Genomic DNA, 23,904 nt, shown 5'->3' with positions numbered 1-23,904 from the left:
TAATATATATATATATATATATATATATATATATATATATATAATGATTCACTTAATCTGTTCAACTGAAGGCAGCAATAAATCAGGTTATGCTACTTAATCCTTGCTCAGTCATATACGTCATTTTATACCCTTAGGCAATTCATAGTCCCTCAGACTGAATTCCCTATTGTAAAGTGAGAACAATTGTAAACTTCAATCAAAATTACATGCAGAAACCAGGGCTTTTTTTCTGACAGAACATACCAGTATGGAATACTGACACGTCTGTTATTTTGCTGCCCATAGCAACCATTTTGTGCTGCCACCCATGGCAGTTTTATCAATATTTGAGTTCCAGCATCTCAGAAAAAAATTAAAACACCACATACAGTGAAATTCTATACATGTAATTTGGCTCAATAGGGTATGTATAGGACTGCAGCCTTAATCATATTACAGAGAATGATTAACATTTAGATTTTTAAAATACAAAATAGGATGTTCTGACTACACCATTGTCTACCACATATTTGATGTCACTGTCATGTTTACTGACATGTTCTCCTGTTGCAAATACCCAACAAAGGTTACTGATGAATCCCTATGCACATTTATGTGGGAGCAAACCCCATTAAATCTAAGGGGGCTTTCATGCCTAGAAGTAGACTGCTTGTCCTACTGTTTATCATTATTGAGACTCAACCAAAATGACTCACCATTTTCCAGCAATATTAATTTACCTGTCTATTTTCCTAACTTCCGAAGGTTGCACTCACTGTCTACTCCATTTGTTCTCAGTGATATCCTGCCACTAACGTTTATTGACCATGTGACTAATTGTTGCAACTGTACTCTCAACTGAGTCCATTGGCCATTAGTGACATTATTGCAAATCCAAGCTTGATTGCCTATTTTTCAAGGATGGAAGAATAATTTGGTTTGGTTCACATTTTAATGAAAGCTAACCTGAACAATATGTGAACCCAAATATATCTCTTTTTCAAAATTAACACGTCTCCAAATTTAGCTATACAGTTCCCCAATTAAAAATGTGTACAAAGATGTGTATATTAGAGGCAGGTGTGTATCTGAATGCATATGTTGTTGAAAATAACATACAAAAATGCATTATATTTGAGAAGATGTTTTGCAAAAATGTATGTATTGTGCAAAATTGCATGCAAAAACTGGGAGTTTTTTTGAATTTTTTATTATAAAAAAATGCAAACTGGTCTGCAATTGATGACTGGACTTGAGTGGAAAAATGAGAAGCAAAGAGAAACTGAGATTGACAGATTCACCCATCCTTAGTTAAACAGGATAGTGATATCATTATCCTTCACAGACAGAGGTGCCAATCAGACTACAGTGACTAAATCCCATTGAAATCAATGGAACAAGTTAGTCTTAAATTAACCAGAGCTGCAAGAAATTTTTATCCTGTTTTGATCTTTAGAACAAAAATAACATTGGGGAAAACGGTCAAAAAGAGCTTTATTATAAGTGAGAACCTGTGTTTCTTAAAACTGTAGGGGCAAAGCTCTTCCTTCTAAAAAAAAATAATGTGACATGTTAAGTAATTCAGCATTATTGCATCTTTATCCTAATGAAGGAGTCAGGTGATATGGAATGTGCATAAGATCTCAGACATTCATTTGCATTGTGAATGATCAGGTGCATTATTCAGTGGTATTTGAGTATTAATACTTTACTAGGTTGCCATGTGTTAATTGTCTTAGAACTGGGATTCTATACCTCTCCCCAGTTCTTCCACTTCCGGAGCTATGTGGCCACATATATTATGCATGTGTAAATAAATCTGTTCTTTTGCTTTCACTGTCCCTGATGTTTTTTCACTTGCTGCTGAATGGGGCTTTGACCTGGGATGTAGGAACCTTTACTTCAGGGCAGGACTCAAAACTCATATGAGATGGCTCACATGCCAAATATTCCTTAATTGTTAGATATGATGCAGCGAGACATTAGCATTTCAATGAGAAGTCTACTTGTGGATTTAACTCTCTCCAATGCAACCAATAAGACAAGGATGCTTAACTTTGGCTCAATCATTTCCATAGCCTTAAAAAAGAGAGAGATTTAGCAGTTTCAAGAATGCATACTTAAATTGGCCAATAGAAACCAAAACTGTATTATCAAACAGCTACAGTCTTTGAAAACAAACGAATCTTTATGCAAGATAAAAAGATTGTTCTTTGGTGGCTTTTTGTATAATTGCACCCTGTGTTTGTTTCTTCTATTGGCTTTCATTTGTTTTATCTTTGTTTGACAGCTGCTATTAAACTTTTTTCTGCTGTCTACGAAAGGAGGCAAACAGCTGTCTCTGCAATTGATGTGCTTGCTGTTCCCCACTAGGCCATCTGTGTCACCTCCTTCTAACAGATGCATTTAGAACTATGAAAAGCTTCAGGGGAAAGCCTGGTGAACGCGCACACACTGCTTTATTAAATAAAGCCTCTAACATACATGTGCTCTCGGCAAAGAGAGCTGCATTCAGATGGAGAACCTTACAAAGAGAAAACAAAACAGCCTGAACTCATTATTTTGATTTCCCACTCTCCTTGGGAGCAAACTATTAAATTTCCACATCAGACTAGCCAGAATAACTTTGTGTAAACAGCAACTTTTTAAAAACAGAAAAATAGTAAACTAATTCTGCAAGAGTGGATCTCTCTAGCTCCCATCCTACAGGGGTGAAAACCCAAAACACCCCAATAAGCAGGAGTGCCAACTCCTGGAAACCAAGGTGTCTTTGGACCCCTCAAAATCTCTGGGCAAGGGGGGCCAGGCCCTCCCAATGTTGAGGGGATGGAGGAGGCCTCTGATGGTCAGCCTTCCCAACCATTGACCTCCTCCATGAACCCAGAGTGCCAGCTGTGGATGGGAGGACATGCTGTGCTCTTCAGTAGAGTGCTGGACCAGAGTGCTGACGAACTCAGTGCACCTTCTCATCTGCCACTGGTGTTCCAGGTTTGTCAGAGGTTATGCCAAAGTGCCGAAAATCCAACACTCTGGTGCAACCTTCTAAATTCACTTAATTTAATGTCTGAGAAGGGTTTTGAGCTAGTACTGTAGCCGGTGTACCACCCCTTAGTCACAATTATTAATTTCAGAGGATCTTTGCTGATGTGGATATTTTTCCCAGTGCTGCCTTGTGTGTGAAGACCCCCAAGACCTCCCCAAAAAAGACATAGTTGACACCAATATTAGTTTAAGGTTATTGGCATAATTTTGACCACAACTTTATTGATTACAGAATGTGATGTTAGAATTCCTGCTCCATGATTGCAGTCATGGGATTTTTGTCTATCACATGATGGTGTATGTTTTGACTCCACAGTGGGACATGATGGAGACAGGATGTTTGTGTTACTGTGTTCCGTGAAGTGGGAATATTGTCCTTTGTTCTTTTTCTTTTTGCTCTCTGATGCTAGAGAGAGAGGGAGCCATGTTGCAGTGTTCCGTGTGTGTTTATATGTAAATAAAGTAGATTAGCCAAAATACTGAGTTGCTGAGGTCTGTTACGCAAGCTGCAAAGATTCTGCGGATCCCTAAGTGTGCCAGTGTCTGTTGGCATCGGTCGCTGTGATGTTTGGGCTGAAGAAAGCTTTTGATGCTCCCAAATGATCGACCAGGAGGGAGAGAACATGCCAGTCGGGCATGTGCCTGTGCCAGGGTCCTATTTGAGAGTAGGCTTAGCTCCTGTGAGTGGTTTGCTTAGGCATTGGTTCGACTAGCTGCACTATACCTCTGGCAGGGCAGCACTGACAACTGGACACTGGCATAAATCAGTAAGAGTAAACATACTGGGGGAGCATTGGTCCTACCACAGACGCAACCTGTTCCCAGGTGCTCTGGTGTGGCCCTAACCCCTGGAAGGGGATCAGACACAAGCATGGCAAGCACCTGGATTCATTTAATGGAATACCCTATCACACATTGAGAGGGGCAGGTGTGACAACCTCCCCTCCACCACACCTTGAACCAGTGTCTAACGCCAAACCTTACAAAGTTGTGACGATTTGCTACGGGGCAGGCAAAACCCAAGTGGCACCAGCCAATCAGCCAAATGGGAAAGTTCCTACTGGGCCCCTGTCCCAAAAGCAGATGACCCACGGCGGCATAGCAAGGCCATAGCGAGACCCTAAATATAGGGAGGGTGGGCAGGTGATCCAATGCACGAGGCACTAGGAGGAAGCTCGACGCAATGTGCAGTGGTCTAAATAGGTCCCCCAGCTGCAAATTCTCTCAGCTCCATTGTCCAGAATTACCCCAGCAACCAAGGGACCCAATTGGGTTGTTGTGGCTATCCAAATGATCCCACCCACACAAACGGTGAGGTCAGTCTTGGTGATCTCACCGCAACATGTGCCCTCCGTGATGAGGACATGATCTATAAGAATATTACTGGATGCATTACTCTTTCTGCATCACTTATTTCTACCTGCTATTACTCCTATTTTCATCTCGCCCTTAGTGACAGAGCTAAAAATATTTTGTTTTTATTGGTGACTTTTCTAAAAGTAGCAGGTGAAGACTTGGCCAGACTATATTAGGAATATGTGCACAGTACACCAGCTTATTTATTTATATAGTGTTTGTTTTTTCCAATGTTAGCGCACGCGCACACACACACACACACACACACATACAGAAAGATCCCCAGAGCGGTTTTACAGATCAATGAAAAACAATCTAAATTATACTGTGGCGTAGCGTGGGTTGTCAGCACCCGGGGCAAGGAAAGTAATTTGCGCCCCCTAACCCATGAGAGAGTGAGTGAGCCAGGTAGGGGCAGAGAGCTGCGAGTGCGAGTGCGCGCCCCCCAGATGTTTCGCCCGGTGCGGCCAGCCCCCCCTGCACCCCCCACGCTACGCCACTGAAATTATATAGCATAAAAGGATAAGGGAATGGGGAGGGAGAAGAAAAGAGACAAGCTCAGGCAATAGTTATTAAAGTTATAATGACCAGTTGGAGTTGAAACAGTGCAGGGAGCTAGACTGCTGCTAGGTGACAGTTGTGGAAGAGCGAAAGGTAGCTCTGAGCAGCAGTGATAGAATAACCCTGCTTCCTTTCTCTGTCTTTCAGCTCTGCAGCCTGGTGGAATATTGACATTTGCTCAGTACCATGTACGTATGTCTATTTCCAGTATGGCCTACTTTTTAAATGTTTCAATCTAAGCCTTTATGTTTCATCCATAGTTTTATTTAAAGTCACACTGCATAGTGTACCTTCGAACAGCATTCTTATACTTGCATAATTTTCTCATTGCTTCTCCGCATTCTGATGTGAATGCAAGAGAAATGTATGAGGGACGCAGCCTTTCTTGATTTGGAAGAACCACCAAATAACAAACCCTATACCAGGAGAGAGTTAACAATTAATCGACTGTACATTTATTATTCGTTTACTATAGACAAATTATAACTACTTAATCATTATTTTAAGTGGATTGCCTAATCTCTTCACATTCTCGTTCATTTAAAGACTAGAATATAAAGTGCTTTTGGAGGTTTGTGAAGATGTCCACAAGGTGGCAGTCTCAACCACTATCTAGCTTTTAGTAACTGATTCTTTCTTCCAAGAGGCACAAACAATAGAAGGGTTTGTCCACACTTGCTTTTTGTTCTGCTCTTTCCAGGCAGAGCTCCATGCTTTAATGCTCTGTGTCCAAGTGGTGTTTTTTTTTTGGGGGGGGCATGTTGGTCTGAGCTTTCCCCACAAATCAGAGCAAATCTCAATTTGGGATTTCTCCAGGGAAAGCTCCAGAGCGAGAGAGCGAGAGAGAGAGAGAGAGAGAGAGAGAGAGAGAGCACTTGGATACGGAGCTTTAAATTGCAGACCATGCCTGGAAAGAGTAGCTAAATGTAAGTGTGGCTCATAAGCAGGAACATCAGGGCAGTAAAGAAAGTATGTCTGCATCTTGCATCTATAGAAGGAACCTGAAACCGGGCCAGACTTAAAGGTAAAGGGACCCCTGACCATTAGGTCCTGTTGTGACCGACTCTGGGGTTGCGGCGCTCACCTCGCTTTATTGGCCGAGGGAGCTGGCGTACAGCTTCCGGGTCATGTGGCCAGCATGACTAAGCCGCTTCTGGCAAACCAGAGTAGCACACGGAAACGCCGTTTACCTTCCCACCGGAGCGGTACCTATTTGCCAATAATATGCTGATTGGGAAGCACAGACACACTTTTTTTGCCTACATGCTCACCTTTCAAACCTGGCCCATGACAGGATCCAGTTTTCTGCTGCTTTATTTAAACCACATATTAAAACACCTGCTGTTGCCTTCATCCCTTCATACGAGATCAACTATCAACAGATACTGGAAGTATAAACACTGAAGCACATTCTACAGATAAAATGATGATAATTTAGTGCCAAGTTTGATCAACTTTAATGTTTAAGGATATGTCAGCTGATTAATACCTACTTTTAATTCTTCTGGCATTTGGTTGTTATGCAAAATAAGGAGCAAGGGAAAACCTGGTCTGCTCAGGCGAAAGTGGGAATACCTAGGTATCCTTCAGAGTTAGATATCTTTCAGTTCAAATTAACATGAAAACTAAAGAACATGACACTTGTTTTGAATATGGATTTATAGGTACAAAATATAGCAATACATGATGTCTCTCTGTGTGTATTCTGCCTCTTGAATAGTTTGAGAGAATATGTGTGTCTCCAGATAGATTCTTAAATGCCTTTATATGAGAAAGTATTAATTAGTTTTGCTGATAGACAAAGACAGTTAGAATGGCTCCCACAGCCATTAGATGTGTTTTGAATTCAGAGTCTCTTCCCCTTCTAATGGAAGCAGATGACGACATATTGTGCCTCTGTCTAAAAGCCAGAGAATAATTTTTGTTTCTCTACATCTTCAAGCGAAATAGGCGCAGGGCATTGTAATGTACTTTATATTATGGACAAAGCAAGACAAGTGTCTTTGCGATCCTTGTACAAATACAAAAAAATGGCACCGACCTTCTTTTAGGTGGGATGTCTTGGGGAATTCAATATCTGAGTGATGAAAACAAATAGTGCATTAACAAATGCTGTGGCTTGTAAATGAAAAGCCAGAGTGAAATGGCCTGAAAGAATCAATAGCAAAAGATAGCTTTATTTTCATTACAGCTTTTATTTGCCTCACTCAGTGATGTAACATATTAAGAGGCATGGTGTATACATTTTATTTGACATACTGGGAAATATGGTTCAATAGAAAGAAAATCACACACGGCTATTTATCTTTTCTTCTTCTTTCAGCATAAAGGAAAATTAACAGTATGCCGCTATTGTCGTTCCATAGGAAAGCTTCAAGCTGCTAACCAGTATCTGCCATGGGCAGCATATTTGCATGTGAGTACTTAGTGTTTGTGTATTTGTTTTAAATCAGTACTATGATATGGTGGTGAAAGTAATGGGTATCTGAGTTCCATACCAGTATATGTATAGCTGTATGCAAGTAATCAACCTTAAAGAGCACAACCAGTAAGCTGTTCACATACCAGATATTTTAATGAGGAGCTAATAGATTCAGCCTGAACAACATTTAAGCACTCAAAGAGATCAATAAGCAAGCAGATACTTCCCAATTGTCTTATATCAGTAACTGCATGCTTTGCATATATAATGTGATATGGTCTTCATAGCAAAAATAGGAGCTCCAGTATAAGTGGAGCAACAGGTATGCTATATTTTTTTGATAAGGGGAGGGACTGCTTCCCCCCTTCTTTTCTAAGCAGATGCTTACAGCTCATGCAAGTTCTTCAGGCACCTATAGTCAGAGAAATTGAATACGGGATTGCCAATTTTCCTTGTTAAAATGTCATTCTCATAATGCCATTGGGAACTATGAGCAGGGGAGACTGATGAAAGACTGCTTTATTCCTAACATGTATGTTTGAAATTGGCACTTTCCCATTACTTGGCTTGCACTGACCTACATCTCCCAGTGGTGAACCACAGAGTGAGGAGTATGGTGATTAGAGGCCAGTTGACTCTATGCTATTCATTCTGATTTGCTTGCACAATGCTTACATGGAGGTTAGACTATGTCTAGTCTTTATTGAGCACTTGTTCTGATTTCTTTGTGGGTAGTTAGATGGCAATGAACATTCATAATGATTTGCTTGTGGGGTGTTTATACCCCTTCCAATTAATCATTTATTCATGCCAAACTTTTCACTGCAATTCTGGCACTTTAAAAAGAAAGAAAGACTGGATTTGTTCCCCTAGGATAACAGAATACTGTAATCCACACAAACCCAAATTTCTGGAATGTCCTGGAATCTATCCTGCAAAATAATGAGATTCTGGAGGCACCTGAAGCTAGGAGCTGCACTTGATATCTGTGGGACAGTGGAGTACAGTGGTACCTTGGTAGTCGAACAGTTTGGCTCTCGAACACCACAAACCCAGAAGCGAGTGTTCCGGTTTGCTAATGTTTTTCAGAAGCCGAATGTCCGACGCGGCTTCCAATTGAATTCAGGAAGCTCCTGCAGCCAATTGGAAGCCACGCCTTGGTTTTCGAACCATTTTGAGTGTCGAACAGACTCCCAGAAATGATTAAGTTCAACAGACAAGTTACCACTGTAGTTTTTTCTATCATCCAACACCAAGAACCAAAGCTACAAACTCTTAGTGTAATGTTTCAAACCAAGAAGCCAAGATAATATAGCTTTCCCCGGAAAAGATCAGGGAAGGGTTATCCATTCCACAACCTATTGTCGGCCTGCTAGTTACAATAACCTGGGGGATGCTCCACTCCACAATTGCCTTTATACTTTTTAAATGGCTTCATTATTATTTCATCTGCAAGGAAAGTAGAAAGGCTAGAAACATCATGAAAAAAATGTCAAACTAGTTAAATGGATTACCTCAACAGAGGTGATGTCACAGGCTTCGGCATGTAATCCAATCAATCCAATACTACAATAGGGTGCCCCTGCAGAGATGGGCCCACTAATCAAGAGTCTAATTTAATTATATTGGCCTGAGAATTATACAGTGTAAAACGGTCTCCAAGTAACAAGATCCTAACAGGATGGGAACTGGCCCATCCTGCTGAGTACTCACAGGGCTATACTAGGTTATAGGAAACGGTAAAGCTGATGGCTGTATCCAATCAATTTTGGAATTTGCTTTGAAGCTTTTGCCCCCAGTGGTATATAGAAACTGTTTGTCAGAGCTTTTCCCAATATGCATCCAGTTTCCTACCTGCCTAGATCTCCTGAAGTGGAATTCCTTGCTCAAGCTGCTCAAAATCCCTTTTCAGGGATCTGCATATAAGATCTAATTCATGTTTCCTGAGGTTTTCAGCAAGAATCCACAGTATAAAATGCCAGTCTTTTCAGTGCCCTCACTTGTGTAAAAATGTTCAGCTGCAGAGACTTCAGAAAGTTGTTTGGGCAAGGGTGTGATAAATAGGTAAACAAATATGCACTGAAACGTTAAACTGACAAGTGCTTTTTTCATTCTCCTATCCCACACTCGGGTGTATGAGGTGTTAGGGGAGTGGCAGTATCTCTGGTTTGGGACGTTGTGCCCTCTCTGGGTAGTTCCTCCACCAATGGTCCCCACGCTGCACTCAGCTCTCATCTGTGTTTGCTAGAAGCTGTCAGCATACCGCAGTGGCCACAACCCAGGCAATGGTTTTGACTGGTGGACAAAATCAGGTGAGGGTAAAGTCTGAAACTCTTGATGAGTCCTGATGCAAGACTCTGGCAGACTGAGTGGACAAGACCAATAGTGGGTCCAATGGTCAGGAAGGCAGTTACAGCATATGCCTTAGAGCAGCCATCCGCAAACTTGGCCCTCCAGATGTTTTGGGACTACAACTCCCATCATCCCTAGCTAACAGGACCAGTAGTCAGGGATGATGGGAGATGTAGTCCCAAAACATCTGGAGGGCCAAGTTTGGGGATGCCTGCCTTAGAGGGAAATGAGGGGTAGATAGGGTTTGTCAACCTGGGAAGGTAGCCCATCTAGAAGAAGGAAAACTCTGATCCAAAATCTACACTGCCTTGTGGCTGTACTCATTCATTCATGAGAAAAGCGTTGAGAAAAATCTGTACCTGCTGCATTGCAGGAAGAAAAGGCTAAGGAGTAAACCCTACACAAATCAAGAGTGAAGTCCCTAAGACAGTTGGATGGTGCCTTGCACACCTCCTTTTGGCAACTCCTGTAGCCAAGCTGGTGCCAAACGTATTGCTCTGCTTCCCTTTGGACCTCATCAATGAGGCTGAGTCTTGTCATCTGGGTAGCCAAGTACCTTAATACACACTGTCTAGGCTTGGACCCCGGAGCAGTCACTTTGCTGCTGAAAATGCAGTAAACCTATCCTCCAAAAACAACTGGAAAATAAACCTTGTATATTCTTCAATTTGCAGATGGCAAAAAAAATTGTGTAAGTCACACCTAAAAATAACATACTGACCAAATAAAGCACACCAAATGAATATAAATTAAACAAATAAATGACTATGCATGTTATCCAGTTGTTAACAGAAGCACAAATATATTTCAGATCAAACAAATTATTCCACAATGGAAGCTGCCACAGTTTAGAAAGCAAATGGAATTGAAAGGCATTTTCCAGACAGCAGAGGGCACCCGTAACCTACAATGCAGAACAAGCATGCAGCTTTTGTGTAAATTGTAACATTAAACCCTCATTTCTGATTCCTGAAATAATGCAAGAATACTACAGTAAAAGGTCTTTAAAAATATTTGTAAGACTGAATATTTTGGATAGTGCTCCTGCATATTTCTTATGGAAATGGGATTTCTAGCATGCTATGCCATACAGTCACGAAACACACATCCCTAATGATAAGGACTTAATGTTGCATGTTATTTTTGAAATATAATTACTGCACTGTCAAATTATACTTATCTTTTATACAGTAATCCCCCTTGTGAGTCATAGATCTGAAGCAACAATGAAAACCTATTATTTGAAAGCAATCACTTACAAAAAGTCAAACTTAATAGTACGGAAGAAAATGTTCACTGAAGCCTTGTTTTAAAACATTACTTATCTTTCTGAAATTGACTAAAAAAGTAGTTTAGCACAGCAGCTGCCAAAGTATTGGCACTGGTGGCATATACATCCTGTAAACTTTTTAGCAAGACCCAGGATATCAGTGGTAGTGTTCACATGAACAGGAATGTTTCTCCTGTTGTAAAGCCTTTGGTCTGTAATAATCAGAAAGTAGGTTTAAATAAGAAATGTGCATTTTTTTACCCAGAACTCATAATTTTTGAAAAATTATGTTAATTTTGGAATGGAGATCAATTTGTTTCCAATCTGTATCAATTTCACATGTGCTCCTTCGTAAATTTGTTCCATTCCATTTCTGCGTTAATCTGCCTGGGGGTGGGGTGGGGATTAAAAGACAACAACTCACGAACATTTGTATTTAAATATTTCTCTTAATTTGAATAATATCACAAAATGCGTATTGTCATATGTATGCTATGTTAGTGTATGCATTTCTAAATAGAATTTATCCTAAAATACACATTTTAATGCATTTTTGTATGCTTTTGAGGCAAAGATCATAGCACAGATCTTGGAGAAATCTTAGTTGCAGTCCTTACATGTCTGGGAGATGCAGAACAGGCCACATTGGAATTTACAGAAATCAAATTTCCCAAGTTGACCTTATTGAAATCATTTAAACTTCTCTTTCAATTTCTAAAGATTTCAGAAGGGCATAAGGAGAGTCATTCTTATTCTAACAGACTCAGAAGGCCATAAGCAGAGCATGAAGGCAACAAACCTTGCCTGGTTATCCCCAGCAGATAATATTCAGAGGTATACTGCATCTGAGCAGGAAGCTCCATTTTGCCAATCACTGCTAAGAGACCTATCAATTTCTCACATCCTTCTTCAGCTGGCAATGGCCCGATACAAAATGTTGGTCTTCATTAGGCTGATGGTGAGGCCAAACTCCACCCAGGCTTGGGCAAAATGGTTGGCGAGTCTCTGTAGAGCGCCCTCAGAGTGTACTTAAAAAAGAACACCCATATCGCTCAACCACCATGTAGCATTAATTATTATTCAACGCCGCCACCACTGAAATTATTCTATCCCATGCCACTTTTCAGGGCCAATATCTTTCAGGGCCAACAAAAATGTCTCAGCTGAAATTAATGAGGCAATTCTAGTTCTGTCTGACCAGTATCTTGAAAATCCAATCGATGAGGCAGAGATCTAATACCTTCCCCTTGAAGTGAGCATAATGCATCACCATTCCTAGGTGTTGAGGGCAGTGGTGGAGCTCTGGCACCGGGGGCGGAGAACAGGCAGGGGCGTGCCACCCAGCGCGGGTGGGGGGGCAGCCACAATGGCATCCCACCGGGATCGTGCTGCTGGGGGCAGTGCGCTCCCCCCACACTCCTCTAGATGCACTCTGTGAATGTTGTCTCACAACTTCAATGCCCCCCCTCTCTCTCATTAAGAACAGATAGATTTGCCTTCATTTGCATGCCTGTGTGCTGGCTGAATAGCATTCACTTTCATATTGTCAATGACCTATCTGGGAGGAAAATACTAGGGCTGGGCCACATTAGCCACATAACACTACAGTTCCTGTGAAATGGTCCATCTGTTGGTGATACTTGGTGGGCAGTGCTTTTTTTCTTTAAAAAATGTTTTGGGGTACTCTCATTCCATCTGCAACTCAGGAAACACTGTAACAGGAATTGAGATTCACCATGCTTAGAGGAAACAAATTTATTTAAAATTTTAGTTTCTTCTCCCATTAGATTCACAAAATGTCTAGGGGTATGCGTACCCCTGCGTACCCCCAGGAAAAAAAGCATTGCTGGTGGAGTTATGTGAACAAGAATGAAGTTCATACATGTAAAGAAGAAAAGAACATTTTAGAAACTGGAAAACATTTTCTTTCTCTTCTGGTACTAAACATTGTGCAGAACAACCTCAGTGCAATGCCCAAATACAAAGTGTCCCCTCTCTTCCAGAGTTACACTGTGGCAGTTTAATTGCTTCCCTTTACAGGACAGTGGAGGAACGTGTAGCTCAGTAGTGTCTTGACACAGCCCAACAGTGGCTCTTTCAGGTTCCAGATAAGGATCTCTGTTAGCCCAACCTGGAGATGCTGGGGAATGGACCTAGGACCTCCTGCATGCAAATTAGATGCTCTACCTTTGAGCCATGGTGCTTACCCTTGGGAAATGGATTATGCTTCCTCATCGCTAGGGAAGGATAGCACTCCCCCTATCTTCATGCCGCTGTACTATGAAATGTCCCTTCCTACCTGATTAGCCAAGATCTTACAGTGAGGAAAAGGATAAAATGGTGGCACAAAAGGTATAGGGGGGAAACACGACACTGTGGTTATGAACAGACACAGGATTTTTTTTTCATGGGAGTGGATGCTCCAAAGGCATGTTTGCACCACCCAAACCACCAAATGTGCATTTCCCATTCTGAAATAATTTGTAGGCGATGCTTCAGCTCACCCCTAATATATATCTGTGGCATTTGCCTCCTAGGATGGGTCATAAGGAAAGGGTTAAAATAGGTGTGATGTGATTGGCCAGTGAGAATGCAAGGGAGGAATAAAAGTTAGAATGGGAGGTTTTGAAAGTCAGTTGAGGTTTGGGAGTTGGGAGTTGAGGTTTGGGAGTTGAAGAAGGAAGAGGGAGGAATAGACAGTGGGTTGGTAGAGTTGTATTGTGAGAGAGTGAGAGGAATTGTTAGGTGGAGTCAGATAGATAGTTGGAATAATCAGTTTGGAGTTGTTAGGAACTAAGAATAAGAAACTGACAAGAGAAAAATTAACTGAAACGATAAGCTTGTTCCTGCATTTAAAAATAAACTTGATTATTTGTTTATGTTAACAACTGACTGGACTCCGTGTGTTCCCGTGAGATATGGGGTGGTGGCAATGGAAAAAGCAATCGCAGTGGCGGCACAGGGTCAATAGACTGTCAAACGTCCGGGGGCCCTGTGTGTGATCGCCACAAAATCTTTACAAGCAACCCTACTGTTCATTGTAGACACAGCCCTACCTCCTGCATAAGCCAGTTAAAAAGCTGGAACCTTTGTGCTCTTGCACCTTTCCAATTTGTTTCGGTGGGGATCTTATATGAGAACATTCTGGTGGGCTACACTCAGAGCTGTTGCTCTTAAGATAATATATTTATTGCTTTCCAGGTATCTGAATCAAGCCCACCACATGCATTGCATATATTTAGGAAAATGACTAATATAATCACACAAAGAGAAAGAAAGTGACAATAACTCTTCCAAATTAGTACGTCGACTGGTTATTTATTCCATCACAAATGTTGCTTTATTATAGCCCTATGTTTACTTTTGTTGCTGTTATTTATATTGAGTCAATAGGGTATATTGATCTAAGACCTTCCTTAATTGTTTAGCGCATTCATGGCTTGAACTTCCAGGAATTCTCAAAGTGAGCTGTTCTAATATGATGCCCTCTGTAATTGGTAAGCCTAGAAAATATTACTTTAATAAATATTTAATGAAAAAGTTGTTCTACTTATTCATTAGATTCCAGACTAATATATATTCATTACCAGAAGATAAATAACAATGCTTAATATTCTTTGTTTACAACTGAAGGTCATATGGAAGCATGTATGAATATTTAAGCCTTGTCCACCAGGGCAGGTTGTGAATTTTAACAATTCTATTAGTTTTTCCCTCCACTGCTTTGCTTCATTCTTGTTTTCAAAATTATCATCATTTGGATTCAGTCTCAGGGACATGAATACCGAAGAATAATTATGTATTTTTAAAAAGTATTTGCGGGTTTTATGTTTAAAAGTTCAGTACTTTTGTAACAGAAAAAAATGAAGCTGCAGAAGATAAATGGATTAACAAATACCAGTAGATTTAATGCCAGACACAGGCATGAGTGTAAAGGCATTCATCCAAATATGAAGTGGATATAAGCAACATTGCAATAATTAAAATTGTATTTAACATTTTATTCTGAAAAGCTATAAGAAAAAAACACTAGCCCGACTAATTCTCCCCTTTCCCTTCAGTTCTGTGCACATAAACAATGTGCATGTATCTTTGGTGTAGGACTTTTCATTCAGATCCATACTTTATTCATTACACCACAAAGTGGATTAAGGCTGCTATAAACTCTTACAAGAGAGTAAAAATTATTTATTTATGTATACAAGTATTCCTGTACCGCACTCTCCCCCAAAATAGGGATGTTTCTTCTTAAGAGGCAGAGCTGTATGAAGCAACACCCTAGACAGTCTTTTGTGTTCATTTTGTGTTCACCGCAAGCACGTTTACCACTGAAAATGCAGACACCAACCTGTGTGCTTTTGTCTGCGAGCCTCAGAAACACTTCTAAACAGTCTGTTCCTCTTATGACATTTCATCAAATAGTAAGTAAGTGCAATCAGCCCATCACTCTGCTGCTTGTAGGGTAGGTATTCTACCAAAAGAGATGGCCTAGACAATTTTTATGTGATATGCAAATTTATGAATCAATATATATCACCATGGCAGGGAAGACTGTGAACAGGTGATCAAGGAGCCTGCTCTGTCTGCTGGTCAGGTGCTTACTGCCCATGGGTCCCTGGCCTCCCCTCTTGAGGTTCTTTGTTTTCAAACTGGACTTGAACTGGACACTGCTTCAGGAAGAGGATTGCTGCACAAAGACCTTCATGCAGATATTCTGAGCATCATGAAGGGCACAAGGAGACTTTCAGAGAATCTAGGACCACTGAGGTATGCAGGAAGATTGTGTTTTCCTGGCTGAAGCCACAGCATCCAGGCAAAGCCTCCCCAACTGAGCAGAGACTGAGAGCTGCACATCCTTTACACTGCCTCCAATCATTGGCACCCAACAGCAGCCACAGATGCTACTCTCAGCTTTTTTGTAAAGCAGACGATGTAGGAGGGGGCAATTTAATTCAATTTACTTTTATAGGCCAACCTTCCTAATTCACACTTTACAGAATCCATTCGCCCCCTTACTGGGCGGGCACCTTTGCAGGTGGGCCCAGGCCTCCCTGGTAAGCCAACCTATCACAGGCTGGATCATCTTCCTGCCACCAAATCAGCCAATGGCAGCAGGAGTTAGGGGGCACTCCCCTGGGCGCGGGACCAACTGAAAAATTGTAGCCCTTGCCACCATGTCCAGGGGATGTTCAAATGCCTGGCCTGCAGGGCCTTTCGGCCTCTATCTCACCATGCCGGATCTCCCACCCTCCCTCCCTCAGATCAGGGGGTTTTCCACGAATGGTACAACCATGATATGGGCAATGTTGGTCACCTAATTTTCATAGGCTGGGCAGAATTTTTTCCCACTTGGCTAATTGGCACTGCCATTGGGGTTTTCGCCTACCTCACAGCAATCATCTCAACTTTGTAAGGCAGATATGCATTGGGTAGACCTAGCCTTGGTTGGAGGGGAGGTTGTAGCCTCTGCCTGCCCCTCCACGGATAAGGGTATTCTATTAAAAGGATCCCAGAGGAGTGGGTCCTGTCCAATGCCCAGACAGGGGAAAGGGCCATACCACTCCTCCAAAAGGGACTGCTCGGGGGATGCCCTGATTTGACGTAGGTCATAGGGCATCCCCCCCCCCAGCTTCACCCTTAGAAACACTCCCAGCGGACAAGAATGACATGTGCCATTGCTTACCACAATGCCTATGGTCAAACCTTACATCTGTAACCAATAAAGTTGTGGCCTTATTTGATCCCAAAACCAGTAAGCCATGTGTTGTCTAGTTATTCACACCTTAGGGAAAAAGTTGGTCATGGGGCCTTGATACGCGATAGTACACATAGAGAAACACAGCCATCCTTCAAAGTTCACACTTCTACAAATATTGCAATACATCTTCAGCCTAAATGTGTACAAAAAAATGCATACACTAAGGTAATGTTTACATAAAAATGCATACTGGCATTTCCGCACTCCTGCACTTTCACTTTGCGCATGACACCAGGAAATAATTAAATAAATCAGTTTAAACTGCAAAATGGTGCGAAAAGGGCAAAAACTGCCCGAAAAGAGCGGGAAAACTGCAAAAAATTATGGGGAAAGAGTGGGAAAACAGCTAGCAATCCCAGAAGCCTTTGCAACTGCAATCCCATGAGCTTTTGCACTGACCTTTGAGTCCTGTGGAGAGTTGGAGTTTGAGAAAGGAGGTTTAGAGGGAGCAATTATGGTGGGGTTTAGCGGATTTTTGGCAGTTTGGCGTTGAGGACGTTCACATGTTTTTAAGATGGTATACATATGGTACCTGGGAATGTAGCCTCTAGGTAAATGGGGAGATGCCAGTATATTAGCAAAAATACCAAATTCCACTATGTCAGGGTGGGAATGCTTTGCTAAACATGTATATTGGGGGAAATTGCATACGGATGTGCATATTAGGAGAAATGCACTCTAAAATTCTGATGGATTTTCATGAAGATTTTTGGAAAAGAGCAAACTGGTGTGGAAATGTGGAGAACTGTACGTAAGATTAGAAAAATGGGAAATTGAAAGCCAACAGGCAGTATGTGAGGAGATAGGGAGATCAAGACCTTTCTCCTGTTAGTAACATGAACTGATGCACATGGGAGTGCGCTCCATACAACCTGAATGAAAATCAGATTGGAATTTTTGAGTATCGCTCGTCAATTCGACTGGCAGCACTCGGCTCCGAAACCCATTGCATAAATGCAAATATCACTGCTTTCAATAGAAGCAGTGTGTAGGATCATGGCTTTGGCTTTGAATGCTTATGCCATCTTAAAAGGGGTATCTGGCTGATGTTAAGCTGTCCTGCCAGTACAAAGCCAATTAATTTCACAAAAACTTGCATGGAAAGGACTTCCATGCTTCTAAATTATTAAGATATATTTGAAGGCATTGGCATTATGTGCTTGATGCTGCAACGTGTTCAGTGCTTTCAAATCCCATTCTCTCACTAGAGGATATCAGAGCTTAATACCTTGGCTTATAACAAAACCATTAAATTTGACAGCATAGTCTGGCACCTTGACATATTGCCAGCCAAGCAGTACATGTCCAGTTCACAGCATCCTTAATTCACCTATTTTTGAAAAGTACAAAGTATCAAGAAATTGTGCGTATGATCTCAGTTACCTATGAAACATTATAACATTTTCTTCTCCCATGCAAGCATAGTCTTCAAACTATTTTGTAGCTTTAATATTAGCATAGGTTTCATCCATTTTAAAATTTCCAACTGGCAAAAGTTTATATCTGCTTTTACAGACATCAAAGAATATATATGATGGAAACTAGTAGATATTGATTAATTGATTCCTCCTTGAAATATGGCCCTGGCAAAATAATTTTGTCTGGCTTGCAACTTTTCGAAAACCAACCATCACCTCCTCCTTCGAACCGCTGGATTGATATTATTATTATTATTAATCCATCATACTTGTTAGACTCAATTGTATGATGAAACCGACAGTGGTTTTTGTGTGTTTTAATTGTTGTTGATTATTTTAGAAATTGTAAGAGTTAATGCTTTAGAGTACAGTGGTACCTCGGGTTACAGACGCTTCAGGTTACAGATGCTTCAGGTGACAGACTCCACTAACCCAGAAGTAGTACCTCGGGTTAAGAACTTTGCTTCAGGATGAGAACAGAAATCGTGTGGTGGCAGCGTGGCGGCAGCGGGAGGCCCCATTAGCTAAAGTGGTACCTCAAGTTAAGAACAGTTTCAGGTTAAGAATGGACCTCACCTCCAGAACAAATTACTGTTAGTTCTTAACCAGAGGTACCACTGTATGTTAAATAAGGTGTTCAACAGCAAATTGCTATTCATGACTAAGTCCATTGATTTGAGTGGGTCTGCTCTAAATATGACTTACAGTGTAATTCTATCCCTGTCAACTCAGAAATAAGCCATACTGAATTCAATGCAGCTTACTCCCAGGTAACTAGGATTAGGAGGATTGAAGCTTTAGTTAGATACAACCCTAAGGGCCAAACGAAACAATACCAAATATGTCATTAGAAAATGCAGTAAAAAAACAACAACAGGTGTGTGTTTAGGCGTGCACATGTATGTTTAACTATTTCCTCTCTGGCCATGGTACTCGTGAAAATGTTACCCTGTACTGCTGTTCCAATAACTTTGCTTTTCCATCAAACAGAAAAACATTCTTCGTTCTGCAGTTCAGCATTTCTATAGTCTCTTCTGAACTTTTCCATTCTTTTCTATGTGGAAGTAGATAAGAAGTTCCAAGACTTGATGTGTAAATTAGTGAGCATGCATACACACATGCACACACACACACAACCACCAAACTGCATTTGTTTAATACCCATATTTATTTTTAATTGTATGTGTAGTGCTTCTTTTATGTCTTATATTGTACATTGTTAAGCTACAATTTCAATTCTACTGAATTCTATAGAATTCAACTTGTAATACAAGAAAATACAATATAAAAGAAATACAGTGGTCCATCAAGAGTCTCAGCAATTTTGAAGTGGTCTTTTGGGGTGGTGAGATTGGACACCAGTGGCTTATATTATAAACCTGTAGACAATGTGCAGTTTTCCTTATATCACCGAGTGTTTAGTTCTGAGGGGTGAACACCACCACCACCACCACCAAAATAATAGTGCCTTTAGGTTTTACAGTGCACGTTACTCTGGCAGTGGGGAGGTAAATGGGACTAAGGCCTTAGGAAAACTGGGCATCTCTTTGGAGGCTCTGAACAGATGTGTACAAAGCACTGTACACAAATATTTTTGGATTGATTATCTTTCTAACTATGTTAGGCAATTATATGGCACACATAAACTAATTGTTTCTAATTAATAGATGTTATGTTGCTATCTCCTTAACTTCTGCTGAGTTACAAAGGGGGGGGGGAGATAGATGCTAACTCAGTTTTTAAAAAAGTTGTCTTGCAGGCAAAATCCATACTTGCATTTTGAAGCACTCAGCTAATCTAAAGGATTAAAATGACCTCAAGGAAGGGCTCAAGCAGTCAACTGCCATAGTTTCAAAGTGAGCTTAAGGATTTCAGCCAAGTTCCTTTCATAGAAACTGTATAGTTATATAAATTGATTTCTTTGGGGACAACTTGCCAGACAGTACTTTACTTAGTTGGGGATTTAACAGCTCCAGAGAAAGGGGGGGGGATACTGTATTATGCCATCAGTGGCAGGTGCTCCCCCTTATAATTTGTACCAGTGGGTGTTAAAATATTCATGTTTTAGTGTTAGCATATCTGCATGCTTCTGCAACCATGTTTATTCATATTCATAGATCTGTAACTTGCCAAGGAAGAGTAGAAGAGCATAACACACCTTTAACTTGTATAGTGATGCAGTTCCAGGACACTGTGATTCCATTTAACTGAAGGCTCCTGAATCTAGCATTTCAGATATACATGAAAGAAAATATGGGTTGTACGCTGTTTGCACAGAAGTTCCCTTATTGCTCCATTGATTAAAAAGAATCATATTCTGGAAAACTGGCCTGAATTCTGCTTTTATCTGCAATGTTTCTGCTGTATAAAAGGTGTATCTCATAATCAAACATTCCCTACCAAGGAATGTATTCATGCTGAATTATTTAAAGTCAGTTTCTAACCTTTCTCTTCAAGTCTCTCACTCTCCAATTCTTTGAGAATATTCATTAGCCTGATTTAATAAAAGCCACTGGCTAAACTTTCATTTGGTATTAAATGAGCATATCAGTCTTCGTATCCCATCCTTAACGTAAAATAGTGGATTTATTAAGGTCAATGGAAGAATTCCCTATATGCAGCTTTGATGAGAGGCTATATATGTATGTGTGCGTGTGTGTGCATGTGCACAAAAATAATGTCCTAATATAAACTATACACATCAAGTAATAAACATAAAAATAACATACTAGCATAAAGTGGCTTTTGCGTGCTGAGGTCCCCAAGACACCCCAAACCCAATAACTCAAACTTCACACATTATTTTTGTTTAAGGTTTTTGGCATAATTTTGGCCACAACTTTATTATCAATACAAATTGTGAGTGGTTGCTTAGGCATTGGTTAGACTATCTGTCCTCCCCGCCTTGGGGACAGCCCTGACTCCGTAGTCAGTGCGGAAGAGCAAGATCAGGGTCAACTGGAGCTGCGAAACAGACCCTCAGCTAATCCCCGCATGCTCCTTGGAACTTACACGGCCCGCACCCTGCACCAAGGGTTTGGACGAAGGGGATGGTAAGTTCCAGAATTCCTTTAACGGAATACCCGTGCAGCATTGGAGGGGCAGGCCCAGCCTATCCATACCCCTCCACCAACCAATTTTAACCAATGCCTAACCGCCAACCTTACAAGTTGTGACGATTTGCTACGCAGTAGGCAAAACCCAATTGGCACACACTAATCAGCCAAGAGGTAAATTCCTACTGGGCCCCCGCACCAAGGCGAACGACCCCATGACAGGCATAGCAAGGCAAGCGAAGCCCAACAAGGGAGGGCGGGCGGGAGATCCGATGTCCACAGCAAAAGAGAAAGAGAAAGCTGTGGACCTTGCTTAAATAGCCACTGACCCCACCCCTAAGTTTGCAACATCAACTTTCCCCAGATAACCAGATCCTCCCATCTAAACAAGCCCTGGCTTTAACTTGCCTAGCAATCATGGGGTGCCTTGTATAGCCCCATCCGCAACCCGTGCTCTCCTTTTAGTGAGAACACGCTTTGCGTGCTGAGGTCCCCAAGACACCCCAAACCCAATAACTCAAACTTCACACATTATTTTTGTTTAAGGTTTTTGGCATAATTTTGGCCACAACTTTATTATCAATACAAATTGTGAGTGGTTGCTTAGGCATTGGTTAGACTATCTGTCCTCCCCGCCTTGGGGACAGCCCTGACTCCGTAGTCAGTGCGGAAGAGCAAGATCAGGGTCAACTGGAGCTGCGAAACAGACCCTCAGCTAATCCCCGCATGCTCCTTGGAACTTACACGGCCCGCACCCTGCACCAAGGGTTTGGACGAAGGGGATGGTAAGTTCCAGAATTCCTTTAACGGAATACCCGTGCAGCATTGGAGGGGCAGGCCCAGCCTATCCATACCCCTCCACCAACCAATTTTAACCAATGCCTAACCGCCACCCGAGCCCTTTACGCTCGCCGCCAACCACTCACAGACTAAACCACACCCTCAACTTGGACACCACTGCATCCAACCAGACATCATTCCCCAACGGGGAAAGATGCACCCCATCATCCCTGAATAATTCAGAGGCCTTGAACGAAATCAGAGGGTGAGGAATCACAAATCCGCCCAAACCAACCACCAATTTGCTTGCCGCGGAATTAATCCGCTTCCTAACTCTTTCGGTGGCCGCCGGGCAAGGGCTACCCCTCCAAATGCGGCGTTTCAGCAGCTGCGACCAAATTAGTGTGGTTGAAGGCACCAAGGCCGCCAAATCCCTCAAGTCCAGTAATATGGCAGCACGCAGCCCAAAGCAGGAAGAGGAAACCATATCATTCTCCCCCAGCTGCACCACTATCGCTGTAGGGGGGCCAGCGTGGAGGACCCGTCTGTGCATGAGAGGCAATAATTCTCTCCACTGCATCCCTCGTCTGGAAATCCAGGACACCTGCACGTGCTGCGGAAGGCCCAAGCCAGCTCCCAGACCAGATTGACGAGCTCTGACAGCGGCCCAGTGCACAATGCTGTGTCCCACTATCCAAATACGGATAGCGGCCAGACCTAGGGTTAAAACACAAAAATGTCAGTACACACACCACCATTATTTCCTCACATATACTTTGAATGCATCCGATCTCCAGCGACCCAGGTCCTTTATCCTCCTTGCAGACAAACCCCAATGGGCAGCTGTCGTTGCGGCACCAATACGGAAGGAGTGAGGAGCAAATTCCGATGCTTTGCGGCCGCAGGCCACTACCACCTTGCGCATCACCTTAGTGAACTGATGCCGGACTAAAGGGTGCCCATTTTCATGAATAAACAAAGGCCCCTCGCCTGCCGGCCGCAAGGACAAGTATCTCTTAAGATCCTTTACGGGGCAAGGACCCTTCTCTCCCGTTGCCGAGAGCCGAATGACGGCTCCCCTACCCACCTGGTCGGTCTTCGAATTCCTGATATGCACCCTCAGGTCCGACTGTGACATGCTCACGTCCTGCAACAGCAAACCCCTGGAACCTCCATCCCGTTTTTGCTCCAGGACCACCTCGCCTACCCTCAGTGCCCCAAAGAATGCCAAGGAAAAGGCTGCTGAAAATAGACGGGCCTCAAACTTGGACCAACAGATGCTCCGCAGTTTACTGCGCATCTGTATCAGCAACTCAAAAGTGATGGGACTTCCGGGAACAGTCCTCGATGGGGTGAGCCGTCCCCATCCCTCCAATGCCCGGCGCACCACAAACTTCCTACATGGGTCCTTGTCAAAAGTGGCCCTGCTAAAGAAAGAAATTGCTGCCGAGTGAAGTCGCAGGGTCCTAGCCGCCCGGCGCATCTGGAACAAATGTGCCAGATACTTAAGCACCTGGGCAGTAGAATGAGGGGTGATGACCGCCCCCGCCGATTGGCCATTAAAGGACAGAAAATCAGCCCAGGCCTTCTTATAGGACCTTAGCGTGGAAGGGGCGACTGATGCTGCTACTCCCTGTGAAACTAAGTGTTGCCAAGGTTCCAGAGATGATCCGGGAAAATCTCCGGACGGTCTCGAGCCTCTGGCGCCAATGACCTGAATCGTTCCATCTGAAAACGGGACAGAGCATCAGCAATCTCGTTAGAAATACCCGGAACGAAGCGAGCAGAAAATACAATATTAAAACGCAGACAGTGCAAAACAAACACCCGAAGCAAGGCCGAAACCCTATACGACCGGGATGACTGCTTAGCTAAAACAGTCACTACTGCCTGGTTATCGGACCAAA

At 42.3% G+C, this 23,904-nt stretch overlaps 1 long non-coding RNA gene across 1 annotated transcript in view; it reads left to right on the top strand.

Annotated features, from left to right (window-relative positions):
• The first annotated feature begins 9,634 nt into the window (after positions 1–9,634).
• The window catches only part of LOC310843824, an 88,917-nt gene continuing 74,647 nt past the window's right edge, over positions 9,635–23,904 (top strand). The window contains exons 1-2 of the long non-coding RNA XR_014563667.1: positions 9,635–9,675; positions 14,414–14,482. This is a non-coding gene — a long non-coding RNA (uncharacterized lncRNA). The remainder of the gene's footprint in view (positions 9,676–14,413; positions 14,483–23,904) is intronic.

This window comes from Podarcis gaigeae, assembly GCF_964106915.1.
Source record: "Podarcis gaigeae genome assembly, chromosome: 4".
Classification (NCBI taxonomy): Eukaryota; Metazoa; Chordata; class Lepidosauria; order Squamata; family Lacertidae; genus Podarcis; species Podarcis gaigeae.
The sequence above is the reverse complement of the archived record's forward strand: the minus strand, read 5'-3'. Positions and strand labels throughout refer to the sequence as shown.